This window comes from Phalacrocorax aristotelis, chromosome 12, assembly GCF_949628215.1.
Source record: "Phalacrocorax aristotelis chromosome 12, bGulAri2.1, whole genome shotgun sequence".
Classification (NCBI taxonomy): Eukaryota; Metazoa; Chordata; class Aves; order Suliformes; family Phalacrocoracidae; genus Phalacrocorax; species Phalacrocorax aristotelis.
In genome coordinates, this window is record NC_134287.1 from 8,027,442 (window position 1) to 8,035,783 (window position 8,342).

Here is an 8,342-nt window from a genome sequence, read left to right on the forward strand (position 1 = left end):
AGCCCCTAAAGTACTGGGGGGACTGAGAGGGGAGAGCGATGGTTGCTGACATATGCCAAGCCCTCACAGCCTCTGTCATGGGATCCAAAGAAGTGTCTGCACTTCACTCCCTCTCAGAGCGATCACTGCGAGTAGCTGAGGGTTTCACCACCTCCCCCTGCAGAGCTGTGGGTTTGCTGTGCACTTGACACCAGCACAGAGGGATGACTTGCGCTTGACGACTGTCTCCACCACAGCAGCTGCCTTCCTCCAACAACACTTGCAAGAAGGAGCTATATCATTCCTGGTAAAAGGCTGAACACCATGGCAGTGGGTGCAGTGCGTTGTGGAGGTGGCCTCCCAACAGGCCGTGCTGCCACCTGGTGCAGTGGGATGTGGCAGCCCCCAGGACATCATGGTCCCAGGCAGGCGGGTCACCAGCCAGGGCTCCCCAGATCAAGTCTGGGGCTCCCTGGGGAAGCCAGCTTGCCTTAAGCATCAGTGAGGATAAGAAACTTCCGTACAGGGAAGAGAAAATCACAGCTGAGCTTTTGCCCTGATGGCAAGGCTCCATGTGCTGGGATTTCAGACAAACCCTCAGTGCTGTGGTGCGGGATCACCTTATGCATGGTGAGGATGGGGCATGTCTTCTGTGTTCGCTACCTCTGGTGTGGAAGGCTCTCCTTGTGATGTGAACAAAGGGACAAGCAGTGGAGGGGACAAAGCAGGCAGGAGCATGGATGGGTGAGACCTAGCTGGAGAGGCAGAAGGCAGCAGAGAAGCCCTCTCTGCCAGTCAGATGGGCTTGCCAGCAGAGAGGGGACAAGGGGCTGTGGGTCCCACCCTTGTGCTCCCTAAAGTCCTGGGAATGAATGTCTGTGGGGAGGAGAGAGAAGCTAGAGCCAAACAGTCAGTGAAGCACATGGGCTTTTAGTCCTCCTGTCACCTCGAGGATGTCCAGAGGTGACAAATGTGCAGCCTCTACTATTGTGACAAAGTGGACCCCTAATGGGCTGCTTAGGGGACCTTCACTTAGAGAAATGCCAGTGAGGCAAAACCCCAGAGACGTGGGAAGCTATCTCATGGCTAGTTTGCTGGGTAGCACCCACTGCTCATCGCTGCTCCTCTACCTTCTCCCCACCACAGCTGGGCATACCCCATGGCACGGCAAGCTGGGCTGACCTGGCCATACCCTGTCCTGGTGTGTGATCTGGAGGACCTCCACTGATTTCCTGGGGGAGATGTCAGACACCAGTCAGACTTTGCTCTGCTGTTTGGGCAGCACCACATGTACTGTGCACCAAAACCATCAGTACTTATGGGTCTGGCCTTCCCAGTTGCCGCCCGTGCAGGAAATCTCTGGGTGTGCTGACCTATTCCCAAGTGCGTCGCCTTGCTGCTTTTTGTGCATAGGATGCACACTGCCACTGGTGTTATCTGAAGGAGGTTTGGATCTGTTATTTGGAGGAGGCAATCTGGTAAGTGGCCACAATACAAAAAGCCACAAACAACCCAAAGAGCATTCAGCCAGGCAAAAGGTAGGGTGGGTGTCAGTGGGACATGAAGAGCTCAGGACAGGGAAGAGTAGAGTTGTCAACATAGTATGGATCTCTCATCTCCAGAAACCTTCCTGTGTTGCTGCTTGCTCTGATTTAAACCTATAGCTGGTCCCTATGGAGGTAGGAACTCTGAAGCTGTTTGTTGCTATATTGTTCCAGGGACACACATTGTTGGGAAGCAAATCTTTCTCCATCAAAGCAGTGAATACCTCTGCCAACAGCCTACACAGAGAAGGCTCAGCCCTAGCAAGACTGCAGGCAGCAGGGTGAACATGAGGGTGCTGCAGGAGAGTAGTGTGAATTTAGCTGCAAGCTGGGTGCCCAAATCACTGGCAAGAGCTCTTCGTTGCTGTCATGGAAGGCAACAGGTCTGGAGTTATTTGGCCTGTATTGAGCTGCTAGGGAAACGTCTGACCTTCCTTGAAACTAGAGCATCCAGCCCAGTCTGCTTACCCTCCACAGAGATCTCTGGGCAGGAAGCACAGATGTGAGTGATGAAGGCAGCAGCTTGCCGAGGAAATGCATTTAATTCAATCTACACAGCAGTTTTTGTTGGAATAAATGTTGATGCAGTAACATTCTGCACAGTAGCTAAGGGTGGATTAAATGTCATAGAGATAATGTAGCATGCTAAAGTCATAGACAGCAAATGGGAATAGTCCTAGACTCATTGGGAAAGTCTCCCTGAAGTGTCTTCTTCACAGCTTTGTTCCACTCACGGACTGGGTTTGCTTCTCTTTCCTAGCAGGTTTCACTTTTGCCTGAACCTTTTTCCTGTACCTTTTTTCCTGGACCTTTTTCCTGAGTTTTAATCCACATTTCCCTTTTCTTGATTTATCCTAGATGTCTCAGTTAATGCATTTCTTTGCCATGCTAACTGATTTTGTTCAGGGATGTTACGCTTCTATATATTGGGAATGCTTGGCTAGCAGGTCTGCACCTGAATCTTTCCCCATGCTTTAAATCGTGGGGTGGCAGCTTGGCATGGTGTTGGTGGAGCAAGAGCAGGGAAGTGCCTTCTACTTGTGATGCAGACACAGCCCCCCAAGAAGCAGCTTTCTGGGCACACAACTGGGTCTTGCTGCAGAGTATGCTTCTGGGCGAGGGGAGGAGAGGGTTTCCCCAATCTGATGCAACTTTTGTGGTCGTCTGAGGTTGATGCAAAAAGTCTCCTGTGGTGGAGAGCGGGTCTGTGGCAGAAGCATTTTAAAGGACTGTTCTCAGAGGGGTTAAATCCAACATTGTGGTGGGGGAATACGTGTGTCTCAATGGACAGAGGAGAGGGCTACACGTTTCAGCTCATGACATGGAACAACTGGCCGACCACCTGAGCTCCTCCTGCCCCCTGCGTAAAACGGAGATGGTGCCAAATCATTTCACAGGTCACTGGAATTTTAATGCAAGTTTCCCAGAGGTTTTGGAGCATGCAGTGAAGGATGGTGCAGTGCAAAGCATTGCTGTTTATTCCACCGTTATCACCCAGTGGAGAAAAATGCAGGGTTCATCATGACATCTACTGAAATGTCATGGGAAAAAAAAAGCCAAAAGCCCAGCAGTGAAGTAACCCTGTCCTGCAGACAGACACACACACCACACACCGCCCGCCCCCCTCCCCCCCCCCGTATTTTGTGCTCTGTCCCAGCAGAGGGAGCCCGAGTTTATTAACAAATGCCGATCCCGAAGATAGCCGCTATCAAGGTGGTACGAAAGCTCGGGCAGGATGCTTGCCGGTGGAGGAAGGCTGAAGAAGGTGGAGGGGGTCTAGTGGTTATGCTGGAAGCAGGGCTGTTTCCAACCAGGCAAGCAAGCTAGTGGTTTGTCAGGAGGCCCTGCAAGTAACTCTACTCCTAGGACACTGCAACTGTGTCTAGAGATGGATGGCCTGCAAGAGCCAGTGGATGTGCTCATTGCATGGGGGAAAAATTTGCACTGAAGGTTGCAGCAGAGGCAGGCTAAGATGGATGAACTGAGTTTAGTTTGCTTCAGAGACTTCCTCCAAGGCACAGTCAGTGACCTCTGTACCTGCATTTGTACAGGGCTGGCCAGTTTTAACCCTGTCATCTAGGCAGTTCTCCCAATAGTGTTCAAAACCATTGATCGCTACGGTGCCAAATCCATAGCTGTTTGCCATCTTGCACCTGAGTCTGGTCCCATGCTGGCTACGTGGCAATGCCCTATAACCACTGCATGGACAGGACTGTGGGCCCAATCCACAGGTTCTTAAACCTAATGGGAGCTTTTGCACGGGTTTCCCTGGGTTTTGAAGGCTCTGTGATAGTGCACAGAGGGCTCCGTTCAAGGAAGCAGGAGCATTTTTAGTGAATAGCCTTCCCAGAGCTTGTGGGAATGCCCTAAGTTTTCTCTGCTGATAACGTGAGGGGAAATGTCTCCTAGGGAGATAGATGAGTCTCAGCTGTGTGTTCTTCCTTACAGCCAGTAGTCACACTGATGCCATGGATGCACACACAGGTACAAGATTATTTGGGAGGGGGAAGGTTGTGTGAATGGGATGCAGGAGGGTCACCGATCATTTTAGGCTGAAACCAAAGACCCTTTAAATCAATGCAAAGCCTCTCATTAACCTGAGCGAGCACAGAGATACTTGTTTTAGAAGCTAAGTAACAAACTGAGACGTTTCAGGGCGCAGGGATAGGAAGGCAAATGACTCAGGCTGCACTCTGCAGAGAGCACAGACAGATATTTTCCAAGACAACTTTGAAAAGGAAGCTTAAATTTCTCCAAGATAAGGAGAGCTCCAGTGAGCTGGAATGCATTGCAACTCCCCCTCCCCAGCTCATCCTATGATAACAGCTGTTGTGTTGGAAACCTAATGCTGATGAAAGAGTTAAAGGCTGGTTGATGGGCAATATCGGTGACACACCTCTGAATTGAGCATACTCCTGGAGTGAGACTGCAGACTGGTGTTACTCAATGAATAGAGGCCACTCCAAGGGAGTTTTTCCTTGAATAGAATGGGGTCAGGGAGCCGCTTTGGGGAACAATGGTTGCCACCGGCTAGCTGAATTTCTTACAATCACACACCATACCCCCTGATCAAATAGCTCCTTTGTCAGTCTGATATAAAAACATGTCATACAATGATGATCTGGAAGAATGACAAGAGCTGGCTTTTCAAAGAGATCAGAAGGGCTTGTTTCGCACAAAAAGAGCCCCCATCAGAGTCAAGACAGAAAAAAATGGAGAATAAAAGGGGGTGAATGGAAACAAACAGTAATAACAACAACAACAGAAAAGAGGGCAAGTTGGAAACTTGGGTCTGGCTTGTTTCACAGCATCCCATGGCCGCAGCAGCGCAGCACGGTCGAGCTGAATCTCTTTTGGTATGGACGTGGATGTCAGATTGCACTGCCATTGGGTTCCCATTGTCATTCTGCACTGGGACAGAAGAAATTGCTGGATGGGAAAAGGTCACTTGGCCCAACGAATCATCTCTCCCCCGCCCCGAAAGTGTCTCAACACCATCTCTTTGCTTTCTCACTGTAGTTCTCTCCTCTGCCTTTCTAATACAATGTTCACCTGCTGCCTTTATGCTCGTGTACAAAGTTCAGATTGCTCAGGCAGCTATTCTTGTCCATCTGTTTGTATGAGCGGGAAAATGTCTTTGTTTTCCCCCATTCCCTTGTTAACTTTTTTTTTCCTTGGAGTGTGTACCCTGTTTTCAACCCTCTTCCCAGATTTTCAGGGACAAAATTTAGAGTCTGGATGGAGAGAAAGAGTTTTTCCCCAAAGAATGTTTTAAGACGTGCAGAGAAGTGGATCCTTCTTGGCTACTTCCAGGGGAACTGCATTCCTACAGTATCTATCACAGAAGTCCCAAGAGATGGCATTGACACACAATCATGACAATTATTTGCAAGCTAGAAAAGTTCAGCAGTCCTGGAAGTGGGCAATTAGAGCTGCCAGGCAGTTTCAGCACCTATGAGTGTTTGAAAAAGCTTATATTCAGATTTTAATAATTTATTACGTAAAATAAGGAGTCAGAACAATCAGAAGAAATCATAGCATGTAAGAGACTGAGCTTTTGGGAAACTGCTCCTGAAAATACACCCACAACAATGATTATACACTGAAGCTTTGCCCCATGTTTAAGTTTTTTTTAAATTTTTTCTCTTTTTATCACAGTGTTATTTCTCTTTCTCAAAAAAACCGAGGCAAAACCCAGTGCTAAAGCTTCTAGAAAACCATTATGTTTGTATGATTAAGTGGACTAATAAGGAGGTACCTCACAGTAGAGATAACTAACACCAACCACTTTCATTTATGCTGTAAGACAAATATCTATTATCATCTAGGATTTCCTCATTGTACAATATTTTATTTGCTCTTTTCTGCATTTTTTGATAGAATCTGTTATACTGCATGTTACTCAGCATATATTAATTTACAGGAAAAATACTTGATAAACTGTATTTACACAATATTAAATACAGAGAATATTTATAAACACACATGCAATACTGACGTGTATTGTGTCAGTATTCATTCAACAAATGAAATTGTTGCTTATCTGAATGGCTGAGCTCTTCATTTCCTTTACCTAAAAGTCTGTATTGCACAAAATTAGGGTCATAATTAATCACTCCTTCTCCTGAAACATACCTCTGAAAAGCTGTGCAGCTGGCCAAAAATAATCAGGCCACATTCTGAGTGTGGCCAAAATAAAAGACACTTAGAAGATACTGGTTACAAATCTCTGGTAGTTTAAGTTGCAAGGCAACTACCGGATACTACAAGTGTATTTGAGGTGGTAGAGGAAAAACAGCCCACACTGTGCTGTGCTGATTGTGAAATGATTTGCAATTGTATTAAAGCTCATATCACAGCAAGGTAGTGCAAAAGGCAGGTGAGTTGCAGCTCATGTAGTGTTAAAAAGTCAGAAGCTAGACACTGAAAGCAGTATTTAGGCACCTAACTAAAATGACATTTCCAGAGGCGTTGAGCACCCAACAGCTCTGCTTGACTTCCACAGATACTCAGCAGACAGTGACAGCGCGACAGGCGACTGACTTTGAGTTTGTCAATCTGGAAGACAGGTTTTAGTGCAATGGCTTGTGTTTAGGATTGCTCTAGCCTCCAGCTGAAAACTGCAGGTAGCACAGAAGGTGACAATTCAGTTCTTAAACGGGATGTAACCCCCAGGACCACGTGATGGGTGACTTGACCTGAACTGAATGCCTTGTAGGTGGTGAGTGGGCTTCTGCAGTGCTGGTTTTGTCCTAGCTATTGTTAAAGCATATCAGGACCTCACCATTTTGTGGTCAAGTGGGGCTACATGAGAAGAAGCTCTTGGCACACCATTGTCTTCTGGCTGGACTTTGCAAGTCCAGTTTGACTGAGAGAGTGTTGATGTCTTTTAGAGCAAGTTATAAGATCCCCCGCTGGGGCTCAAGGCTGCTGGGTGTTGGTGATAATGGGCAACTTTGCAACACCTTTATTTTTCTTGCTTAAACTCTTTTGCAATGGTGGTGTTTGGCTTTCACTAGGCATTTCTGTTTTGTGGTTAGTCTTGGTTGCTGGATTTTCTTTACTATGGAAGTTCTGGATAGGCCAGGAGGATAATTTTTGTGTTGTCCTTGGGTGATAGCCTGTTTTGATGTAAAGCAGCATAATTCTGTTAAATGCAGTGAAACTGCTGCTTACAGCAACCTCACATCTGGCCCTGAGACCCTGGACAACTCAGGGAAAGAAAAAAAAATGTGTTAAGGGAACACTGACTGTGTAATTAACTATTCCAAAGGTTGGAAGGTATAAAGTCAGGTTGCATGCACATCTTAATTCTGTCCCTTTGTCAACAGGTGGTACGATCAAAATTTAAGTGACACTTCTGCCTTCTTTGGGCTGCTGGCTCTGCTGTGCTGAATCTCGCCTGTTCAAATTTCCAGTGAACCTTCTTGCATTCTCCTCTGCTTCATACCCTGCAGTTATAACCTCAGTATTGGGAGAAAGCCTGGAAAATTTCAGAATGAAAACTGAAACCTTCCAAAAGGTAGGAGCAAATAAAAAACAGAGGATATTAATATAGGAACAGCTGGACTTCAGCTTTAATAATGTATATCTTTCAAAGCACGTAGCGATTCAGCTCAGATACAGGTATTTCTGCATGCTTCTGTTAAATCAGGCCTCTTGCCGATAACACAATGAGAGGATGGTACACTATATTAAAATATTAATTACCGAGCCCCTTTATTTTGACGGGTCTACTAAAGATATTTCAAATGGATATGTGAGAATTGATCAAAGATTCTGCAGGTTGTTGCCACTGCTCACTGAGCATTTCAAACCAAAGAAGAACCTGACTCCCATGAAAAAGATACTGTGTTTTTACAAGCAATAAAAAACCACTGATCAGTTGATTGCTATGGGGATGGATATAACTAAACTGGGCTTTCTTAAGGCATAGAGCACAATCTAAGAGAAACAAAAAAAGACATGGGAGAGGGAGGGAAAGAGCGAGAGAGAGAGAGCTGAATTGATTTCAGTCTGTTCAGGTCTAGCTGGAAAACACAATGCAGTGAAACAGTCCCTTAGTCGGCAAGCTTCTTTTCCTAGGTTTTTCCCATGGTTTGAAGTAGAGAGGGAGGGATGGTATTAGAAAAAGTGTGTGTGTGTGAGAGAGAGAGAAGGCTGTAGGAAAGGCAGAGAGATGAGAGACATCATTTGGAAGGGTACAAAATAGTCCATTCCTTCTGGGGAGTGGAAAACTTTGATGTCCATGCCTCTGGCTTTAAAGTGGCAGTGTCAGGTTCAGGCTGAAAGGCCCTGGTATTCAAATCTTTGTCTGTG